Source organism: Coenobita brevimanus, chromosome 23 (assembly GCF_032717465.1).
Source record: "Coenobita brevimanus isolate Jiangsu-jjx chromosome 23, ASM3271746v2, whole genome shotgun sequence".
NCBI lineage: Eukaryota > Metazoa > Arthropoda > Malacostraca > Decapoda > Coenobitidae > Coenobita > Coenobita brevimanus.
Window position 1 is genome coordinate 9,021,932 of NC_136976.1, and position 24,834 is coordinate 9,046,765.

A 24,834-nucleotide genomic window follows, 5' to 3' on the forward strand; every position below is an offset into this window, starting at 1 on the left:
GTACACTACTTTGACTCCTCTAGTTGAATAAAATGACAATATACTAAGCAAAATACAAAAACAACAAATTAACAAGTATATATCTTTTTATAAATGTTTGCTTCTCACATTACGAGCCCCCTCTTTCGTTTCAAGATTTCCCAACTCGCTAAATGAACATCATAAATAACTTTACTGCTGGTCGTACTCCACATAACTATTTGTTTTCGGTATCGTATAAATTTTTATTTAATTCATGCAAAGTGTGGGCGAGTTTATTTCTTCTAACTTAAAAAATTAGGTACATTTTCAATAACCGGTTCTTTACGAGAGATTTTCCCTAAACTGAGTAAAATCATCTGCAGGTAACAAGAACAGGCTCTAAAGACGTCCTCATAATAAAGGCCTTAGACAAACCTGCTTTACCTCTCAGCCTCCATATCCTCAACCGTTTCACACCTCTTCCTTGGCGTTTTTATTTTTGCAAATGGCTGGTTAATATCCTTTTGTACGTTATTTATGCAGAGTATGGCGATGTAACAAGGACTTATATAACACAGAAAAGGACAGGAGGGTGTAATAAGTCAAATAAATCGCTTGGGAAGAGGTGTTAGGGAGCTTCCTTTACCGTCGAGAATGAGAGCCCTGGATTGCTGTCAGACGCACTCCACATAAATATATAAATATCCGTACCTGACTCGTTGGAGCTGGATAAATACGATAACACGGCGGCCACTCTCCACTTCCTGACATGTGATTAACGAGAGGCTGGTGGCGGCTCATACAACTTAATGCATAAGAAATGAAGGCACTATGATCTCGCTTGTGTCCTGTGTTTTTAGACTGAATTATAGACTAGACTCGGTGCACCTTTATGAGGGAGAAAACTGGAATGTGGTTTGATATAGAAAGAAAAAAATAAGGTAGATAATTTGATTATGCTTTTGCGAATGTGAAAGGATGATGATGCTTCAGACGTCCATCAATATTGTCGTGTTTGTTGTTGAGGTCGCCCCTGACCCATGTCGAAGTAAACTTGATGGAGTGCAGGTGTGTGTGTGTGTGTGTGTGTGTGTGTGTGTGTGTGTGTGTGTGTGTGTGTGTGTGTGTGTGTGTGTGTGTGTGTGTGTGTGTGTGTGAGAGAGAGAGAGAGAGAGAGAGAGAGAGAGAGAGAGAGAGAGAGAGAGAGAGAGAGAGAGAGAGAGAATAAATAAGTCTCCATAAATGTGAATACTTATCAGAATATTTTTGTATGGTCGTATTTTCCACTTTAATATTCTGCGTAATTTGAATGAGAAATGCTTGGCCGCCGCCTGAATAAAGGTAAAAACACAAACAAGTCTCATACATAACTTCGGCCTAAGAAAGGCTATGAATACAGCCCCTGATCTAGTCACTTTCTAGGCTGTATTTTCAAACACTTTGAGCTTAAACTTTGTATATTAACTGTGGTTTATCCATTTATCTTCAATCATACGACAACCAAACACTTCCCCATCAGATCAGAGTGAAAATTAAAATCGTAAAATATGGAAAAGTGAAAACGATCTGTGAAAATATAACTAATCTGAAAACTTATATTTCGTGTAGCATGATTAATATCGCTTATAAATACTTCTCCTGAGCTTTTCAAAGATCAAGTTTAGTGAAGGGCTTATGGTGCTGTGAGAATGAAATGCTAACTCCGAGGGCTTTTTGGCTATCAATCTTGACTTTTTTCTATTATATAATCTTGGCCGACATTTCCAACAAGCGTATGATCTATTCCCTGTCATAACTAGGGCTTTTTTTCGGGAAGTACAACAGACAAGGGATGTTTCTGTACTCTCCTTTCTTTGTTGTCTCTGCAGACGCGTTCTTAACTATGGCAAGATCATCATCATTAGTTCCATTGCAAATTAACGTCCTATGCAAGACAAAAAAGTTTCTGTACTCACCTCGACTTTCCTGTGAAAATTAATCTAAATAATAACAGAGAACTCATCAGTGACCATAAATCCGTTTCAGAATCCAGGATCTTATCACTAAACATTTTCTTTAATGCAGCTATGGGGTTGATGAAGGCTAAATCTAGTCTCTCAAGGTCAAACAAGTCTTCCACCGGCGAATATAATAATGTGGAGTTAGTACGAACAGAATACAAAGTACGTCATCGGTCTGAAGGGATTTGAGAGGAACTGTGGTGTGATGGTTGGCATTACAGTGAGGATAAAATTGGCTGTGTGTGTGTCTTTGTTGGCAGTTAAAGAGTTACGTGAGAGCCATATTGGAATCTGTCAAGGTGAGTTGTCGTCTGTCTGGGAAGGTACCTTTGTTGCGGGATGTACAGTCAGGAGCAATATCATCTTTTGTCCCCTTGCGTGAGGGAAGTCGCGGGCATGGCTAGAGAAAGGGCTGGCAAACACTGGCTAGTTCAGCAGTGTGATAATACTTCGTTACATAAAAGATTTACTCAACTAAACCTCAACACCTAAAGTATGAACATTTATGAAGAATGTTAAAATCATATGCATTTATTATCCCTTTGTTGTTGTGGGAAAACAATATAAATAAAAGTGACAATAAGGGTAATGAAGTGGTGTATTAGATGAAAACTTACTTTATATTTTTGTTTTTTAGATTATATTTTCACACTGCTGAACTGGCCAATGTTCGTTTGCCGAGCATTTCTCCAGCCTTGCCTCTGACCTCTCTCACGATAGGAGGATAAATATATCATTGTTCATGACTATACAGTTCAGAGCAAACAATATCGCTTGTCTTCACAGTCGAACAAATATAAATGTTTTCCACTATATTCTGTAATTTTTGCTGAGTTTTAGCGATCGCATTGCTGGCTGCCTTTATCATCATCATTATTATTATTATTATTATTATTATTATTATTATTGCTATTATTATGAAGTGGATCAACATTTACATCCACAACAACACTTCACTGGGCGGCTCGAGAAGACTAATGTGTGGCTTAACATTCTGCACGGTTGTGTTGGTCATGGATTTGTGAATAAGTTTGTGTTGTGTTCAGTTGCCCGTAGATGAGAAATGCTTATACGCCATTCAGTATATCGTAAGCCTCTTGTTTATGTATTGTTCCAGATTGTAACAAGTTGTGGATATACATACAGAAAAAGACTGTACAGTTAGGGACAAAAATACGCTTAATATTTCACCTTCTTCATCTCCCTTTTCTCTGCAGTCTAAGATTCCGCAGCTAAGAGGGGCTTGGTATGTTTCTCTGGTATGTGCTCTTTGATATGATGCATCTGGGGGGAAATTGACTAACGTGACTTAAGTGATTTTGTTGGGGGAGTAGGTGAACTTTGTTCCTGATTGTAAGATGGAGTAGTTGTTTATTTATTGTTTCAGACTGTAGTAAGAAGTGGAGTTTGAAAAATGTGAAGACTGAACCACGGGCAAAAACAAAGGCTTCAGTCAGCTAATGTGTTTTTGCCTGACGCTTATCAATTGCCAGTTATGGAGATTGATTTCCTTCTTTAAACAGCGGGTACTGATGGCCTTGGTACTCCTGTTTGTACACACTTAAAGGAACTGGCAGCCACTTTCGTACCAATATTATTTATGGTGTGTGTCCAAGAAGCTATGGATATTATACAAACTTGGGTACAATATGGCATTGTGTAGTAATGACACCCATTAAAGAAAATTATTTACTGGATTCAACTCACTAAGTCCCTAATGTTCCTACGACTCACTCTAACCTGAATAAAATCATCTGGTGCTAGCTGGAATAAAATAATAGACTTTTCCCGACCATTAATGGGTGAAAGGTGATAGTAATAACATGCTCAGGTCAAATAAAAGCATCTGGTACAGTGGGAGTGCCTCTATTAATCAACAACAGTTAATCCCTGATGATATTATTCGGCAGAGAGTGAGTCATAGAAGGATGTGAGACTTGAATGTCAGGTGCTGAATTCAACATTAAGTTAGTGGACAGTAAGGAAAGACTTTCAAAAGCCAGGAATGCAATCTTCGGAGACAAACTTCTCATAATATCCTCTGAGAGTTTCCTTTTTTATCCTCCCCCTCCAAAAAAAAAAAAAAATGGATGTATATTGCTGTTCACAGGTGGATATCCGACGATGTATCTGTTTTATCAGTTTCAGATCTAGGTTATATTTACAGCTGGTGAGGGGGAGGCCAAGGATGAGCTGGAGGGATGGAGTGCATATGATAGAGGGAGGTGTGAGCTGGGAGAAGGGCAATGAAATGGCGGAGGACACGGCAACATGGCGGCGATTCGTTTGTGGCAACCCCTTATGGGATTAAGGCGTCTGGCAATAGATAGATAGACAAAAACAATGTACATAAATCTTGTCTCGACCAGTATCCCTCATAGCTGTTTTAATTTTCCGAGATGTATGTACCAAATTCTGAGTAGAGAGCTTTGTATTAGATTAAGTGTGTGTGTGTGTGTGTGTGTGTGTGTGTGTGTGTGTGTGTGTGTGTGTGTGTGTGTGTTAGAGAGAGAGAGAGAGAGAGAGAGAGAGAGAGAGAGAGAGAGAGAGAGAGAGAGAGAGAGAGAGAGAGGTCACGAATAAACTTGGAACAGAGCCATTGCAACAAGACCATCAAACTCACGGACACAATATCAGAATTCCACACAAAAACAACACCAATTATTAGGCCAAGACGCTATTCTCGATCCAAACAAACTTCTCCCCCTCCGCTTATCATGTGCCTGAGGGATCCACCACGAACGGAGATAAGCAAGAGCCAGAAACTTTTAAGCGATCGAGAATTTCACCAACAAATATATACAGTTCTCGGTCTTTCCTTGGTGCATTCAGGTGAGGAAACTGCTCCCCCTGGCCCTTGTCCATGACAGGAGAGGCAGAGAGAAGTTCCTGGAGTTGGGTGTCTTAGAGTTTGGGAGGAAGGAGGGAGAGGGAGGGTTGAGAGGGCTACGTGGAGTCAGCGTGGTAGTGGGAATCTGGAGGCAGTGCAGAAAGGATGTGAGAACTGGATTGAAGTGGGGACTGGATGGGATGAGATACTGCGATGGAGGCAGAGAGGGCATGGAGGGTGACTGGGTATGAGGAACTGGGAGCGTATTGGTAACTGGGAGGGATGAGATTTTGGGATGGAGGCAGAGAGAGCGTGGGAGTTGAATGGCCATGAAACTGAGTGCCTATTCACAAACTTAGGATTAATTACCTCTTATACCTAAGATTTGGTAGAAGAAAGCGTCGACATACACTTAACTGATCGACTGAACTTTAAGATTTTACATTGAGCCTCAAGCTAAGTGGTTTCCTGTACAAGTATAACAGGGAACTCTTTATTACGCTCGACAGGTTAAGCACAAAACTGTTCCTGCGGTTAAGAGAATAAGAATAGTGCTCCTTTAATGAGACTTTACGCATGTTGGATACGTGACGATTGCATGAATGTGTTAGTGTCAAAAATAATATATAAGCATGAGATTGGTGTGGCTTGAGTAAGGAAAATCATCGTTAAGGAAAGTGTGTAGGTTGAGTCGAGTAAACAGGAAAAGCGACAGTGATTCGTGAAAGATGTCGAACATGGAGCTGAAGTGAAATGTCTCTGGCAGCTGCATGGAACAAGTTGTGGTGGCTGGAATAAAGAAGGCAAACAAGATGATTGTGACAATGGGAGTTCAAACAAAATGGAAGCAGAAAGTGGAGTGGTGTGAGAATGGAAGTCTGACGAGAATGAGATGCAGGAATAGGAATAAATATTGGCAGGGGGAGGGGGACGTACAGAATGCGATAAGAGTGGGAGGTGTGATGAGACTGGGAGCTTAGACGGAGTGGGAGTTGGGATGGGAGTGGGAACAGGGGTGAGAGACGAGAAGTGAGAGTTTAGATGGAAGTGGGGGTCAGGATGAGAGTGGGTATATGAATTTGAGCAAAAACTGGAAGCTGGATGAAAACAGGAGTTCAATAAAAAAAAAGGCAGCTTAATGGGAGAGATAATTTTCATGGGACTGGGAATTTATATGGGAGTGGGAGTTTGAATGAGAGTGGAGTTTGAGTGGGAATAGAGGTGGAAATGAGAACTGGATAGGAATGGGAATTAGCTGGGAGTGGGAATTAAATTAAAGTAGGACTTCGATGGGTTGTAACTTGAGAGAGAGAGAGAGAGAGAGAGAGAGACTTTGAAATTGAGAGTGGGAGCCTCCGTATAATTCATGTGACCTGAATGAGAGTATAATTAATAAAAGATGCTTAGCGTGTAAAAATGTACACTGAATTACAAACTACAGCTGAGACTGGAGAATGGGTAGGATGGAGAGCGAGAAGGAAAGAGAATGAGACGAGAGCAAAGAGATGGTGAGCGATGAGGATAAGATGAGAAGGGTGGAAAAAGACTGGAAAATGGATTGCTCACGAGATGGAAGGAAAGTGTGTGTGTGTGTGTGTGTGTGTGTGTGTGTGTGTGTGTGTGTGTGTGTGTGTGTGTGAGAGAGAGAGAGAGAGAGAGAGAGAAGGTAAGGAGGGTTGAGGAACTAAAGTAAGGGGGGGAAGCAATTGAACGTAGGTTAAGTGTAGTATTCTCGCGACTGTCAAGGGTGTGCAAACGTTCAGGCAGGGGTATTCTCGCTTTTATGAACCCCAGGCGAACAGACTCAATGCTTTCACGGCAAAGTTCGCTTCTGTGGTACAAAAATTGCTAGACTGATGGACTGAACTATGTTAACAAAAAAAAAAAAAAACACTTCACACACTGAGATGAGATAATTTTTTTTTTTACCCGTCTTTTTCAGAAAGGTTTCGATATGACCTAAGCGACAACCCAGTTTTTTTTATACCCAATACTGTCTCTTCCATGATATAAATATGGCCAAATTAACGTACTAAAAAACATAAAAGAAATCCCTATTTTATAAAGAAAAATGGGAATAATTTACTCTTTGCCACCGCCTCTCGGAAGTCAGACCAGGATATGTCCAAACCAAGAGCCCGTTTTTCCAACCAACTTTTTACCGACAGATATATCCTCGCGATGTCCCGGCGTCCGACAGCAAAGTAAACATTCTGCCTAATGAAGTGTTATTAATCTATCGTCTGGCAGGTCGAGGTGATCCGATAGCTTGTGAAACTGTAATGAAGCGGGGGATGAGGAGAGGGAGTGAAGGAGGGGAAAGTAGCAGTGAGGGAGGGGAAGTTGGAGTGAGGGTGAGGAAGCAAGAGTGAGAGAGGGGAAGCGGAGGTGGGGGAGGGGAAGTGACAGTGAGCAAGAAGTGAGAGTGAGGAAGAGGAAGTGTGGCTGAGGTAGGGGAAGTAAGGCTGAGGGAGAGGAAGTACGGGTGAAGACCGGGAAGTGCAGGTGAGGGTGGGGATATGTGAGTGAGGGATGGGAAGTAGGAGTGAAAGAGGGGAAAAGGGGGTTTGAGAGGGAAAGCGGGGGTAAGGGAAGGAAAGGGGGGTGAAAGAGGAAGTGGTGGTGAAGGTGGGAAGAAGAGGTGGGGAGGGAGGGAGAGAACAGGGAGGGAGGGAGTGGGGGAGAATGGAACGAGTGGGAGGGGATGAGGGTAAGTGGGGTTGAGAAATGGGACGAGGGAGACAGAGGGAGTAAAGCGGGTGGGGCATCAGTCATTACAAAAATTCAATATTATTTACCCTCCACCACTGCTAAAGAATATCGACTTATAATAAAATATCCCTCCGTGGTGCATCGATTTACATAAAACTAGGGTCCTACAGATAAAACACACACACACACACACACACACACAGAAAACAGCTGTGGTCCACTTAAAAACACACTCCTAAACATACGCTGTATTTTAATATTAAACGCCATTTTAACCAACGCCATTCCAGTGACGGGATTTTTACATTTTACTCTTGCTTCTTCCGGACAATTCTTTTAATCCTTGGAGAGATTTCTCGAACCAATGTCAGATACATCCTTCATTATACCCTTTCACAATAAGAGGTTTATGTACAGAAGAATCTAATCAAGTGGAAGTAGCAAGAGTAAGCCAAAGGGTTATCAGATTTAGGGCTTAAAAAGGACAGATCGGAAAAAATTGGAAAGAAAGAAGCAGAGAGAAAAGTTTTTTTTTTTTTTTTTTTTTTTTTTTTTTTTAAGGAAGGCAATCGTTTTAAAAGGCCAAGCGACGACTATAAAAATCCATTAGTAGCGGTGTAATAAAAAATCCAGCTACTTTTTTTCCTGCCACGATTTACAGGCAGATTTACGTTTCTGGATGTCACGTAAAGCACAATAACAGCGGCAAGTTAAACCCCTTCAAACCCATGAGTATTTTTGTCTTGATTAACTTATTCAATTTAGGAAACAACATTAAGAGTGAAGGTGCTGACAACAAAATCTGTGCAGAAAAATTCAAAACGTCCCCCAAATGCAAGTACAATCGTTTGGAGACAAAAATAATACAGATATAAGATAGCAGATTACCACACTATAGGAATTAATCTGATGGCATTGTCTGTTTTAGTCTTACTATATCCAGGCGACTCAATAAAGTTTAGAGAAATCTTTCGAACTGGGAGACGTAAATAAAGCCTTCATCCCTCCATCGGTACAAGAGACCTTTCCCATTATCATAAATATTATTTGGAGGCAGCAAAAATAGGCTGGAAAAAAGGACGTCAGGGAATTCAGGGGGTTAACTTCTCGAACTCCGTTACGTATTTTCACATTTCTTTCTTACTACCAACTGGTGACATTATTTAGCTTAGGACAGTCCTGTACGAAAGAAGGGGTTAATAAAGTCCATATATAGAACGCATCCAGTTCGACATGCCTCACCAACACTGAAAAAAAATCCGATTATAAGAATACAAGATACAATGCGTGGACAGAGTAAAGTGCTTAAATGAAGGCAAGGGATTCGCTGCAGAGAGAGCTCACGCACGTGGGAAGTTCGTGCCTGTAATATATGCCTATGATTTTATGATTTACCAGCGGATTATGAATTATGCATACGTAAATCCTGCATTTTTTCTCTGTTGGATCAAGTTCAAGTTTTTATGAGTTGTAGTTTATTTTTATATATTCGTGACACCTGAAACCTTAGGCTCTTATGAATCATTCTCACCTCACTGAATTCATTGTCGTTTGATGCAGTAAAACATTACAGCAGTTACGATTATGAGTGGCTTGATGGTTGGCTCAGGTTTCAATACTCATTTTCAGCTGAGTAAAATCATCTACTGTTAGCTAAGATAGTATTAAAAAAAATGTTTCGAGAAAGCTAATGGTGCGAGTATTAACATACCCAGACTCCTGTGGCTCACTCTCTGGCGACGGTATTCGTCTGGCGTTTCCTGGAATAGAGTACTAGAGTTGTCCTGACTATGGAAAGGTTAGCAATACGGTATTAACACTCAGAGACTTCTATAGCTCCCTCACAGTTACCTAAAGCCTTCTAATAATAGCTGGAATAATTCAATAGAGTAGACGCAACCATTAAAGGGCTAAGAGCAACCACAGCCGTTTCTATGTTGGCACGGGACACTTCGCAGTATCACTACCCCACCGATTTACGGTATTTTCCTTATTACACTTTAACTCCTTCAGGATAATAACATACATTCAGTTTTGTTCTGTTAATTCTAGACAATCACGTAAGAAGATGTATTAGACGAGTTACTGATTCCATAACTCCCTCCAGTTCGAATAATCTAAGCCCAATAAAATCGTTTGAAGGCAGCAAGAACATGATAATAATAATAATAAAAAAAAAAAAAACGTTACTGGGCTAAAATGACTGAACCCTTTCCGTTGGGTGACGTAATTTATGTTTCTAATTCTCTCCATGGTACAATTTACCAATATTTACTCCAGCACAGACTTTTCGAACTAGGTAGGGATTATATTCATCTTCATTAACATCCATCCATCCATCATCCAATCCTACGTTGCCCCATGAGGAGCGTAGGAGCCCGGAGCTAGGTAGCTGGTCCTGACATTTAAGACGAGAGTGAACCTGTTCATTAATACGAGTCTCTCCCAAGATGAAAAAAGTCGACTGGAGTTGCGAAGAATATGCCTTTGTGATGAAGTAGTAAACCCCCTCAGTCTGATTACGTAATTATATTTTTATTTCTGCTATCTCCAGATAATGTAGGTACCCTACCACACACACACACACACACACAATACAAACTTCGACATTAACAAGCATCACTCCACTACAGAGCCTTCCCCATGCGTACATCGCCAGCAAAGAGAATGTTAATTCCGGCTACGACTCTCTTCCGGGAAATGGTCCGAGTCCGCAGTGGACGGACGATCATAGACACTGTATGAAAAAGAAATATGGAAGAATTGCGAAGTCTTCAATGCCAGTGAGAAGAATATGACCCCAAATACATGTTTAAAAAAAAAAAAAAAAAAAAAAAAAAGGAGCTTTGTTCTAAAAAAAAAAAAAAAAAAAAAATGACGGTGCGAATGTACTAATGTATTATAATTACAACTGGCTGGCGAGTCCTATGTCATGGTACAATTAGGAAACGATAGATGAAGAGTTCTTACAGTGGTACCAAGGTCATAGTGTCACCGTACTCCTTGTCATTATGTCGTTTAGTTTTATATCAAGAAATCATTTTAAAGCCTTTAATGCTATGACGTATCTTTATTTCTGTTGTCATCAAATACGTCTTAGTAGTGAGACTGGATATAACATTTACCTCTACCTTATAAGGGTTTCTAATAAGATTAATAAACTGTCTGGAATGATCGAGAAAATACTACGAAATGGTATCACTTTATTGGGGATGTAAACAAAAAATTATCATCCAGTATTCTCCTGTATTTTATTCAGTCGAGGTCATATAGGCCTGAGAATGCTAATATTCGTATAATTTACCCTCTTAGGACTGAATAACTCTAGTCTTCAAGTCCTGCTAACGTCAGATGATTTCAGTGAACGGCCAGTGAGTCATAGGAGCCTGGGGGAGTTAACCAAAGATAACAGTTTGATAGCATAGTCTGAAAGAGAAGTATAAATATATGTGGTAGAGAATTCAGTTGATAAAAGGCCTGATGCAGTACGTTGTCGTTAATTAAAGAGATGGTTGTTATGTGAAATTAGTTTTGTCCCCTTTACAATATCATTACAATATGAGTTTCAGTTTTAGAGAGAATGTGACGTGATTTTGTCCACAGTAATCAAAGGCTTTCGTTATTGCAGCAAAAACAGCGTGCTAAATTCTCTTCTATATTAAACTTACGTAGAATTTACACCCGACTGGAAAGCTGGAGAAAATTAAATGAAATAAATATAAACGACTATATCAAGGCTAGATATTCGACATTAACTCTGGACGAGGTCATCTTCCTCATTTTGATCAGGGCACCACCATATGACTACTCACCTTAAGGAAAATGAACTGTAGTGAAGAAGTAAATGAAAGCTGTATTTAACCTCTCCAGTTTCTAAATTAATTACTAAGCTGAATATACACTGGTGGTGGTAGCCGGAATGATATAAAATATGGCGCCAGATGGACAGGGTTAAAAATGTACCGGTAATTGAAAAGCTCTCGGATGTTTTTTTCCTACTCTTCTCTCGCTTTAAAAATCCAGCATTTCCCCCTCCTCCGTTCTCACTTTTAATCATTTTTTTCTCATGATGGAATACGTGTGTGTGTGTGTGTGTGTGTGTGTGTGTGTGTGTGTGTGTGTGTGTGTGTGTGTGTGTGTGTGTGTGTGTGTGTGTGTGTGTGTGTGTGTGTGTGTGTGTGTGTGTGAGAGAGAGAGAGAGAGAGAGAGAGAGAGAGAGAGAGAGAGAGACAGATTTGACGGAAAAGAAGAGATAGGAAGCAAAGGGGAAGACAGCGAGGAAGGACAAGAAAATGGCACCTGACAGACCAAAAAGAGGACAGAATTAAGGAAGGAATGGAAGAAAAGGAATGAATGGAGGAGAGAGGTGTGGAGGAAGGAAGGTGGGAGGGCGAGAGAGGAAGAAAGGAAAGGCAGAGAAAAGGAGGGTGAGAGGAGAGAATGAACATGGAAAGGAAGGAAGGAAGAAAGGAACAAGATGTAGGGAAGATAAAAGAGGAAGAATAAGCTGCGAGTAAGAGGTAGGGACAAGAGACAAGAAGCAATATAGGGAGGGAGGAAAGTGAGGAAAGGGGAGGAGTAACAATGGAGATAAAAGAGGTAGGCATGGAAGAAATGTGTAAGAAAATGAAAGAGTAAAAATGTTAGACGGGATGAAACAGTATACTGAATGAAAAAGCAAGAAACGGAAACGAGGGCAGTAGGGATGGCATAAAGGATGATACTACAGAAAAGAAATAAAGGACGGAAAGAGGATGTAAGAGCTCCAGAGACGAAATGAAGCAAGGGGAGAGATTGGGAGAAGACGGGAAAAACATGGGGGAGAGAGGAGGAAAGGTAACTAAGGATGGGAAAGGAAAGGAGGGAGAAGAGATAACGGGAGGGGCAGCAAGGAATGGTCGATAGAGGAGCAGTGTAGAGGCGACAAGGGGGTAGAGAAGTAGTGTGGGGAGGGGAGGGCGGAGAAAGGATGTGGGGTGGGGTGGGGAGGGGGATGGAGAGAGGGTGTAAGGCGTGCAGGGTGGAAGTCGTGGCAAGGGAAAGGGTAAAGAAAGGGAGAAGAGGTATGAGGGAGGCTGGGGAGGGGACAGAGGGACATTGGGCGGGGGCGGGAGGGGGGATCAGGTAAGAAGGAAAGAGGCGGCAGGGGACGAGTTTGAAAGGTTGCTGGGAAAGAGAGAAGGGGTAGGAGGAGAGGGGAGAAGAGGTGACAGGGAAGCAGGGACGGCGTGGCAGGGAAGGAAGAGTGAAGGGATGGGCAGCAGGGCAGGTGGAGGAAGATGGCAGGAGAGGACAGGGGAAGAGAAAGCGGTGGAGGGTAGGAAAGGAGGAGTGACGGGGAAAAAAGGAAGGGAGGCACAGGAGAAGGGGAGGAAGGAGAGGGGGAGGAGGGGGCAGAGGAAAGGGGGAGGGGAGAGGCATCAACGAAAAGGAGAATGGGACGGCACGAGAAGAGGTAAGGCCGGCTGAGAGGCAGTAAAGCAGGTATCAGGGGAAAGGAAGGAGGGAAAATAGTAGACGTGAGTGGAAGAGAGGAGGTGAATTAGAAGACGATGGGAAAGGAAGGCGGCGTGCAGAAAAACGGAGCGAGGGAAAAAAAGGAGAGAAGGATGAAAGGGGGATGGAAACCAAAGGAGGAGACGAAGGGAAGTACAAGAAGAGGAGAAGGGAAACAGAGAATACGAGAAGTGGGGGAAGGGCAGGGGACCAAGGGAAGAGAGGGAAAGATAAGGAAGAAGGGGATGAAGGAGAAGAGGAGAGGGAAAGAGGGAAAGAAGGGATGGGAAGTAGAAAAAAGTAAGAAGCCGAAGGGGAGGGGAAAAGGGTGTGAGCAGGGAAAGCAAGAACAAGGAGAGGATTGGATGCAGCAGAAACGAGAGACTAAGGGAAACACAAGAAGAGAGGAAAGTTACAGAACAGGGAAGAAAAGGAGTACAGTATATGACTGGGTGGGGAATGGGGAGGAAGAGAAGGGAGGAAGCAGAGGAAGAGGGAGAAGAGGGGATGGACTGCAAAAGAAGAGGATGGGGGGGTAGATGGAAATCCTTACGTGTGTGGAATAAGTGGTCCATCCTTATGTCCTACGCTCCTGTTAGGACAATAGAAGACTGCATGATGATCAGTAATTGGCAAAACGGTCCACAGAAATGCATTTTTGTTATTTTAATAATGAAAATGGTATTATTATTCTACTGAGTGGTGTGAAGAGGATATATGAGATGTTAAGGGGAAGAGGAGGTGTCATTTTTTCCACTGGAACTACAATCTGAAAATTTATTTCCACTGAAAGAAGCCTTCCAATTTCGTTTAGCATCTTCGTAATTAAACATTTCAGAAATTTTACAAAGAAAGAAACAAAGAACCAAAACGTATGAATATATAATTAACGTTCACCTTCTACAATGGCGAAGAAAAATAAACACAGACACTGATGAAAGTAAAGGAATACACAACATAGATCTACAAAAAATAGGAATGTGGAAAGACCTCCCGACAAAATAATTACAAAACAGATATATACATAAACAACACTATATAAATTTTGTATACAGCCATGAGCAGAAGTTCGCAGACACTTCTCTGAGCGCTGAAGCAGTGGAAGGTGGTACATGAACTGCATTCATGTGATATAGTGATGTGCACAGAATAACAGCTTGAGAAGGAGACATACTCAAGGAAGAACACAATAGTAGCGCAGCATTGTCAGCGAATTTCTGCTTCTTGTTACCACCAGACGATTTTAAGCAGATTAGGATAGGCATCTGGCAGCGAAGGAATTAGAAACAAATTCTGTTACTCGTTTTGCTTAGAGAAATCTCCCGAGAGCTGGATGGAACAGTTCACAGATAATAAGAATAAAATATATGAGGCATCACCGTATCGAAGGATTACAATTACATTCAAACATTTTCCAAAGGATATATATATATATATATATATATATATATATATATATATATATATATATATATATATATATATATTACAGGGGATTTGTGTTCATCAAAATCCTAGGGAATTCGTAAAATGAGTTTAAATTACAATGGGTTAATTAAGGTTAGGTTAATTTAGGTTCTAGTCAGATTAGGCCGGGATAATTTAGGTTAAGTCTAGGTTAGGTTAGGCTACCCTAGCTGGCATAGGTCGTTACGCAAATTTATATGAATGTTAAGTTTTGTTAAGCGTTCACATAAATTAACCTAACGTAACCTAACCTAACTAACCTCGCCTAACATAAGATAAACTTAACCTAGATTATCCCAGCCTAACCAAACTGCAGCCTAAATTAATCTAACCTTAATTAACCCATCCTAATTTATACTCATTTCACGAAATCCCTAAGGATTGCACGAAAACACTGGTTACACAAATTCTCTGTCACACACACACACACACACACACACACACACACATACCGGGTGAGGATGGAATATTCCCTGAAATGCTTAAGGTGGAAAATGACGAGTTGATGAATGCGCTTTTGAAACTTTTTAATGTGGCTTGGGATAATGGTGGAATTCCAGAAGAGTGGAAGAATGGAGTGATTATAAAAATACCAAAAAAGGGAGATTTAAGTGTGTGTGGCAATTGGAGGGGGATAACTTTGACACCTGTAGTTGCAAAAGTCTTTTCCAAAATCTTGTTGAACAGAATAGAGCCAGTAATTGATAAAATTTTAAGAGAAGAACAAGCGGGATTTAGAAAGGGTCGAGGTTGTAATGATCAGATTTTTATTGTAAGGCATCTAATGCAACAAGCTAATGAGATGAAAATGCCAATTAACATGTGTTTTGTGGATTTTGAAAAGGCGTTTGATAGTGTTTCACGTGGAGCTATGTTGAAAATTATGAGATTCTATGGTATACCAGAAAAGTTTGTAAATATTATTAGAAGCCTGCATGAAGGTACTTTTTGTAAGGTAATGGTGGGTGATTCTTTGAGTGATCCATTTCAAGTTAGGTCAGGAGTGATTCAAGGAGGAGTTCTTTCGCCACTGTTGTTTGTTTTGGTTATGGATTATGTTATGAAAAAGGTTGTAAGGAGAACAGGTGCAGGAATTAACTGGAAAGAAAATAAGAAGCTGATGGATTTGGACTATGCTGATGATATTGTACTGATTTGCGGAAGTATTTACGAGATGCAGAGGGTGCTCGATTGTCTGGTGGAGGGAGAAAAAGTGGGATTGGTAATAAATTGTGGAAAGACTGAAATTATTAATATGAACGTGGAGAACCAAATTGATTGTGTAATTGGGAATAATGTGGTGAAGAATGTAGAAAACTTTAAATATCTGGGAACGATTGTATCATCTAATGGATCATTAAACAATGAAATTGAGGAGAGGATTAGACAGGCTTGGCGAGCTGTTGGAATGTTGAAATCTGTTTGGAATAATATGCTTTCGGTACATACTAAAGTGAAAATTTACAAGTCCATGGTTAGACCAATTTTAATTTACGGGCATGAGTCATGGTACAGTACAATTGCAACAGATCAGAAAGTATTAGGATTTGAGAATAAAATACTGAGAAGGATTCTTGGGGTAAAGTGGCAAGACAGAGTTGCAAATGAAAGAGTAAGGGATATTACGAGAGTGGAACCAGTTAATGAATATGTGAGACTGTCTCGCTGGAAGTGGCTGGGGCACATATACAGAAAAGAAGGTTGTTTAATACAGGATGTGCCAGAGTGGATTGCTAGAGGAAGAAGAGGTAGAGGTAGGCCGAGGGAAACCTGGTTGAGGACAATGAAAAAAAGAAGCAGGAGAGGAGTGTTGGTGGGACCTGAAGGAGATGGCAAGAGACAAATATTGGTGGAGAGAGTTCATTGAGGCCCTATGCATCCCGTGGGGTGCCACAGGAAATGACTGATTGACTGATTGATATATATATATATATATATATATATATATATATATACACAAACACACACACACACACACCTGTACACATACAGGCTATACCTTATATATATACACACACACACCTGTACACATACAGGCTACACATATATATATATATATATATATATATATATATATATATATATATATATATATATATATATATATATATATATATATATATTTGTGGTAGGTGGGGGCGCTCACCATCCATTCACTCAATGTAGTGCTGCTCTCGGGTTTCTGCCCTGTCATCTCCTCCATCCTTCTTTCCTTCCATCTTCTTCTTTCTTTCCTCGTCCTTCTGCCTACGGGTGAATTTACACTCCCTCTTCTGTCTTTCATTCCTTCATTCTTTCCTCTTTCTTCTGCCTATGGGTGACTCTACACTGAGTGACAAGACAAATGGTTTCCTGTACACTAGGAAACTATTTACTACGCTGGGTGGTAACTACATAATCAAATTTTGGCGCCTGGTGGTTTAGTGGGTAATTATTGTGCTCCAGTCGGATTGAGCCAGTGAAGGTTTATATCCAAGGGATGATTGAGGTTTATTGCTCACGTAATGCCCCTCAGGGATGAGTGAGGTTGGTCACTCTCATCTTAAATGTCAGGACCAACTGCCTAGCCTCGGGCTCCTACGCTTCTCATGGGGCAACGTAGGATTGGATGATGGATGGATATATACTGTATATATATATATATATATATATATTTGCATGCATATATTTATACCTGTGCACACACACACACACACACACACACACCTATATATATATATATATAGTTAATTGTGGTGGAACACTTTTAGTCTGATCCCTAACAGTGAACCTGCCTAGTATGGTTGCACCTGACTAGTATAGCTTCACTGATCACTGGGATACACAAGCTTCTTCGCCCCAGCAAGGCAGTGTTCCGTCGAAGAAGGACTCGTTAGCCCCCAAAAAGGGGGGGATAACGAGCCCTATCCTCCCAACAACGAAGGATAGTTCTACCTAACCCCCCATCAAGAGGGGATAGTTAGAACTACCCTCCTCACTTGGGAGGATAGATTACTAGTAGCCTTCATTATGGGGGGATAGTAGACCCTTCCCCAAGACTGGGGGGAGGAGAGGCTGTAGGTCCCAACCCCAAAAGAGGGGCGGGGGGTTAGTAACCCGCCAGAGCAACGGGGATTTTCAAGGCAGCGGGAGCAGTGGGGAGCAGGGCGGGTCACTACACGCAAGTGAGGAATCACCAATTGCAGAAGAAGAGCCGTGGCTCTCAACCTCCACAATTGTTGATTCACCCACCTGCTGCAAGTGAGGAACTAGCAATTTCAAAGGGAGAGCCATGGCCCTCAACCTCTGAAATTGTTAATTCACCCACCTGCTGCAGGTGAGGAACCAGCAATTGCAAAGGGAGAGCTGTGGCTCTCAACCTCTGCAATTGCTGGTTCACTCACCTGCTGCAGGTGAGGAACCTACAGTTGCAAAGGGAGAGCCGTGGCTCTCAACTTCTGCAACTGCAGGTTCACTCACCTGCTGCAAGTGAGGCCCAGCAGTTGCAAAGGGAGAGCAGTGGCTCTCAACCTATGCAACTGCTGGTTTACTCACTTGCTGACCCTTTTGTCCCGCTGCTCCCCTATGCCATCACTAACGCACCCTTCTACCGCTCACGTTTTGTTCAACATCTCTTCGCCACAACCCGCCTTTGCGCTGCATCCCTCTGCTCCCTGGCCTCACGCCGCCTAGTGGCTAACACGAGGTCACGGCGGCGCTCGGCCTCCTGCCGCCGGGCCTCTGTCTCCAACATTGTGGTCCGGTCCCTGGCCCTGGCGGGAGCGACGCACAGGGTCCTGGGTCCCTCTGAGGAGGAGGATGTGGGGTGGGAGGTGAGGGATGGGATGGCGGTGGCCGATGAGGCAGCGGCGGAGGTGGAGGTGCTGCCCCTCTGTTGCCTCCATTTGCGGGCTTGTGCCCGTCCCCAGTGACCATAGAATGTCCGACTGTACTTTATCCGCCATTCTTTAATTGTGAAGGGGCCCATGGACCCCCAGCGGGGCTCCCCTAGACTGCCGCCCCCTCCCCTACTCACGCCTCCCCACACGCTGCCACTCGACCAAAGAGGCCCCGAGAAAATGCCCATTTTTTTTCGTAATAGAGAACTGAAGTTATGTAACAACGAGTACGATATAGAATATGAGTGGTGGAAAGGGTGAACTTTTAGGGTAACTGGGATGAGAGAGAGAGAGAGAGAGAGATCATCCTCTCTTCTTCCTCATGTGTCTATGCCTCACTGAGATACAGGTCAGGTCAGCCTGGCGAGGACACAGGGCACTTACTCTCGTGTCTCTATGTTCATCCTCCCGTGTTCTTATCATTTTTGCTATACTGCTGCTGCTAGTAGACGATTTTATTCAGCTTAAGAGAGCACTCAAATGACGAGTAGCTACTGAAGGCTGTATTTTCCCCATCATGTTAAAAAAGACAGGACGTTACCATACTAGTGAAATTAATAAAGGCTGTGTTTAACCCTAAATATTCAAAAGTTATTCCTGAGTTGAACAAAAATCGTCTGATTCTAGCGAGAATACTATGAAAAAGACGTCACCGGACCCGAAGGTTTAGTTTTCCAGAAAACCTTCTCTGTGATCCTTAACCTTATTCTTGAAATCTAGATGTACAGTACCCAGAGCCAGGAGCTGCCCAAAGGACCAGGCGGTCCACTGAAGGTATACTGTTCTATATTCCTATGATTTCCATTTATGCTCACTGTCTTTTCTTGTTGTAATGCCATGCAATTTCCTTGTTCCAGTATGCTATCCTATACCACCATATAGGAAGGCTGGTGTGGGGACGCTACCACGTCTGCAAATCAACAATATTATGCTTGTGTGCGCTGGGACATCGTATTACCAAGGTTATATATGAAGGCACCGAGCAAGCGATTCCATTTCTGTTCCAGCTTTCTCACTGACAGCATTTTGTTCCTGTATTACCACATGCATTTGCGAGCCCTTCTCTTAGCTATTGTGTTGCTCTTGTTACTCTTCCTAGGTCTGCCTGGTCCTGCAAACCCGCCAACCACAGGTAAGCAACTGGTCTTGTGGGGATGTCCTATAAGCATTGTGCAATACATACATCGTGTTGGGAGTCGGCACCTCCTTTTAGTACACACCGCTTCAACAGGGTCAAACCGAGATCGTTCCCTGCACGGCCAGGTGCAGGGAAATATGAGAAGGTCCGTCTCCTGAAAACCGCAGGAAAACAGTTGTGTAAAGCTGTGAAACATATAGCTATTCTTTAATATCGCGTAAAATAATCTTATAAATCATTAGAGTAATGTGACAATCTAAGTGAGTCTGTGTCAACTCTGCAAGTTATTTTAAGATTTCTAGTATTAAGCGAAACATGTCTTTAGATTAGATTGTACAGAAATATATCCTTAGCTTATTGTCCCTACTGTAAATTTAATTATAAGCGAAGTTAGGTGTTTATACAGCTACAGTACTGACTTCCTACTTTCCTAGCAGTATTGTTATTTCTATGTAATGTCGTTCAGTGTTTATCATTTTCACATCCACTGTATCTTCTGCTGGTTTGCAAGACCATTTATTTTCATCTTCCTATCCCGTGCCTGCATTAATTTCCCCCAAGCCTTTTTGCCTTAAAGTAATGAGGCTTCCAGCACGATTACTGAAATTAACGAGAGAGACGGCACCAAGAGGGAAGAAGAGTAGAAGAAGCGCCAGACTTTCGAGATTAAGGAGAAAATTCTGACCAAATAAAGATAGGGTAAGTGAGCAGCACGATTACTGAGATAAAGGAGTAAAGTTGGACTAAGGAGCATGTATGTGGGGGGGAGGGGGCTCACAGAGAGAGAGAGAGAGAGAGAGAGAGAGAAACAGAGCGAAGGATTGAAAGCGATTACGAAGCCATGGAGAGGGAGAAAGGTAGAGAAAGAAAACAAGTTACCCCACGGATAAAACCCAAAGGCCATGGAGTTAAGACATCAAAGTTGAAGAAATCTGAAGGAAGAGGGGGTGGTGGGGGAAGACGGACTTAGGCTGGATTAAGGCGGACAGACAGACAGATGGGAGGTGATCGAGGCAAAGAATAAGAGAAAAATGTAAGACAGGATTGGACGGGACGAGCGATCAGAATGGATCATAATTTCCTCTTCTGCCCCGGACCCTCATCTCGAAAGCGATCTGGTCTGTAGTGTTCTCTCTCTCTCTCTCTCTCTCTCTCTCTCTCTCTCTCTCTCTCTCTCTCTCTCCTTTTGCGTGACATTCAGTGGCGTGGAAACAAAATTATGTTGGTTCACTTCATACCAAAGAAATGCATAAAATCAAAGGGAGGTTCTAGCGCTTTTACGATGCTAACAAATTTGATATGATTTTGGCGTGAGAGGACGGCGAACGCAAATGATGGAGGAGGAAAAAAGGTGTGTGTGTGTGAGAGAGAGAGAGAGAGAGAGAGAGAGAGAGAGAGAGAGAGAGAGAGAGAGAGGGGTGGGAAGGGAAAAGGAACAAAAATAGTCCCTGTATATCTCAGAACAAGACCACGGTAATTAGAGGGTGAGGGGAGACTCAGGTAAATGAAAAAGCTCAGACATACACAGATAAAAGTGAATCAGAGGCGCCTCAGATAATAAATACGGTCACCAGTAATACTTCCACCGATATCCCTCTCATGGTCAAGAAAACTACAAGTAATCCACTGTTGTTTAAGGCATAGATTAATATTAAGTAGAGAGAGAGTCAGAGAAGCCTGGAAGAGTTAATGATGTTGCTGTTTTCCATCTCGTTATATGGGTAACTCGAGTACTCGATTGTGGCTAACATAAGACGGTCATAATTAGCTAATATTGAGTCATAGGAGGCAGAGAGAGAGAGAGAGAGAGAGAGAGAGAGAGAGAATGAGAGAAGGACCCAATAATCCAGACCCAAAATGTGCTTACCACAGTGAGTCTGGTCGCTCGGGGGGTTTGCACTGTACAACTAGCATTTTTGTATCTTAGTTAACATGAAAATTTTAAGTCCACTGCCTCTAAAACGGATAAAAGTGGCAGCAGTTAATTAAATTCGAGCCCTTTCAACTCTCCCCCCACTTTTTTTCCTTTTTTTTCAAACTCGGGGGGAGGGGGGGATTTGAAAGCGGTGCCCGAGTCCTCATTTTTGAAAACCATTAACACTGAATCTGCTGCAAAAAATTCAGCACAGTCACCAAGAGAAAGCTTTTTAGTAGCCAGTGCTCAGGGGAAGTGGCCATAAATCTATGTGAAAAGGAGTTTGTTAAATTTGGTGGCCACTACCTATGCCAAAATATCATAAGCCTAAATGAGTTATACAGGTGTTCCGTACCTGGCCACACCATGAACACACTCGGTCGTACGGTCGTGAACAATAACATCGATCCAGTTATTAGTCGAACCATTAAGAAAGTGGTATATAATGTGCAATATTTTGTTGAAGTCCTAAGATCCGCTCACTGGACACTGAAAGCCATTACTATCTGTCTAGTTTATAAATTGCATGTAATTGAAGTAATATTAATGTCTGCAATTGTACTATTAACCCCTTCCATTTGTTCAAGCATCTGTGCATTTAATTCTATTCCTGCTACTCCCAAACGATTTTACTATAGGCTACTCATCTTTAAAATGTCTGCTGATATGAAGTTCTTACATAGCTTCTTTAGTACGAAAATTCTCTCCAAGGTTGATTAACACTGTATGACGACAGCAGAATGGTTTTATGGAAGATACGGTCAAAATGAAGGGGTGAAAAAAGGGTGTGGAAGCCAATAAATTTTTGACAGTTTAATGGAACACTTGCCATATCTAAATGAGGTCAGCCTGCATCCCATATTACTGTCCCCAACAATACAGAGAGGTCAGAAGTGTTCTATCATCGTTATTTGTTTCTAAAATTGCCATCAAAAGTTAAGGGCTTGCCCACACCTACCAGCTCTCTGTTCTAATAACACGGTTGACTGTCTCGTCTTTTCTTCCACGAGTACACACTAAAATGATGTACTCATGGAAGCTTCAATAATAAATTGCGAGGGTGAAGGACATTCCCCAGTTTTGGATGATTTCTGAAGCATGTGATGGAGCCTGGGCGTGTCTTGCCTCGATAAAGTGAGATACAGGCTAGTAACACTTAATACGCATAGACGATCCATGAAAGTTCATCAAAATTACGGATCTGCTACTTGTGTGTGTGTGTGTGTGTGTGTGTGTGTGTGTGTGTGTGTGTGTGTGTGTGTGTGTGTGTGTGTGTGTGTGTGTGTGTGTGTGTGTGTGTGTGTGTGTGTGTGTGTGTGTGTGTGTGTGTGTGTGTGTGTGTGTGTGTGTGTGTGTGTGTGTGTGTGTGTGTGTGTGTGTGTGTGTGTGTGTGTGTGTGTGTGTGTGTGTGTGTGTGTGTGTGTGTGTGTGTGTGTGTGTGTGTGTGTGTGTGTGTGTGTGTGTGTGTGTGTGTGTGTGTGTGTGTGTGTGTGTGTGTGTGTGTGTGTGTGTGTGTGTGTGTGTGTGTGTGTGTGTGTGTGTGTGTGTGTGTGTGTGTGTGTGTGTGTGTGTGTGTGTGTGTGTGTGTGTGTGTGTGTGTGTGTGTGTGTGTGTGTGTGTGTGTGTGTGTGTGTGTGTGTGTGTGTGTGTGTGTGTGTGTGTGTGTGACCCTCGTGGAGCTACATTCCCGGCGACCTAACACACACAGCACTTCCTAAGCAATTTATTTTCTATCTTCCAGATTAAAATTTATCCTTGTATACTAACTGATGCAAATCCTGTTGGTATTATGAATACGTAAATAACACGCCTGGGAATATGTACGTTTAACACTCAAACTTATCGCCAAGGAGGAAGTGCAACGAAGTCTCCTATGATAACGAGAACACGGCTTGCGGCGCAAAGGTGCATCGTAAACTCTCACTCTACTGGCATGCTTCAGGTATTGCACATCCACAATTGGTAAAAGGAAAGAGCAACTGTGGAACAACTGAGTCTGGTGTATCGGAGTGAAAAACAGATTTCGTTGTTTAGATATTATTTTTGCCGGTATATCTTTTAAACTTCAATTTCACCCCACTTTGCTGGTTGAAAGAAAAATATCTGAAACAACATTGGAGCCACGTAAACTCTGTGGAAATGACGACCTTCGAATTTCTTATATATTTCATGCCCTTTTCAAAAATGTTTTTCGATACTCAAACATCGGAATCTGTGCTGGGGACGTCCAATATTTTCCAAGGGCAACGCTGGAGTCAAAGGTCATTACAGTCACTTATGTTTCCTTACTGCAGGGAGGCTGACAGAGAAACAAATATTATCATCATTATATTCGCTGGGATAACAGAAAATTAACTGAAAAAAAAAAAAAAAAAATCGACCATCAAGTCTCTCTGTTTTTCAGGTCAAATGAAGCAAAATCAACACAGGAAAAATGTTACTCTTGTTTACTCATATAAATAAGAAGGAAAGGGGGGAGAGAAAAGTTAAAAACACATGAATCAAATACACACACACACACACACACGCACACACGCGCACACACACACGCGCACACACACACACATATCATCTAAAAACACAGAGAACCCCCCCCCACACATCATCATCATCATCCAAAACACAGAGAAAACCTCCCACCCAACCAAACACACACACACACACACACACACACACACACACACACACACACACAATCCAAAACATTGAGAACCCCCCCCACACACACACATACACCATCCAAAACAGAGAAAACACACACACACACACACAATATGAGGTAGTCCACACATAAGCCGCCTTTTTTTTTTTTTTTTTTTTTCCCCACAGCGTTGTTAAATATTGAAGAAAAATACCTTGCTTACCACTTACTGCTCACCCTGGCAGGGTCTCTCAAGCTTCTTTACTAGTGAGCTTATATATATATATATATATATATATATATATATATATATATATATATATATATATATATATATATATATACTGTATATATATATATATATATATATATATATATATATATATATATATATATATATATATATACACACACACAGAGAGGGAGAGAGATGGAAAGGAAGGAAGGAAGGCATATTTGAAGAAGAAAGGAAATAAGAAGAGAAGGCATCAATTAAAAGGTAATTAAAAAAAGTGATACGGAAGGAAGGAGGAATAAGACAGATCGGGTAAGAAAGAATACAAGCGGGAAAAAATGGCGAGGGTATGAAGCAATGAAGAGAGGAAAAGGTATGAAAGTGAGAAAGATAGACCGGGATGAACACTGGAGAAAGAAAGAGGAATCACGAATGAAAGAACACCTATAGATAGGACAAATGAAGGACGAGGAAGAGAGTGGAAAAATGAAATAATATATAATAACGAGGTAACAGGGGCCCACACTAATGTCTAGAACGTGTTAGAGTTCAGTAGCTTTT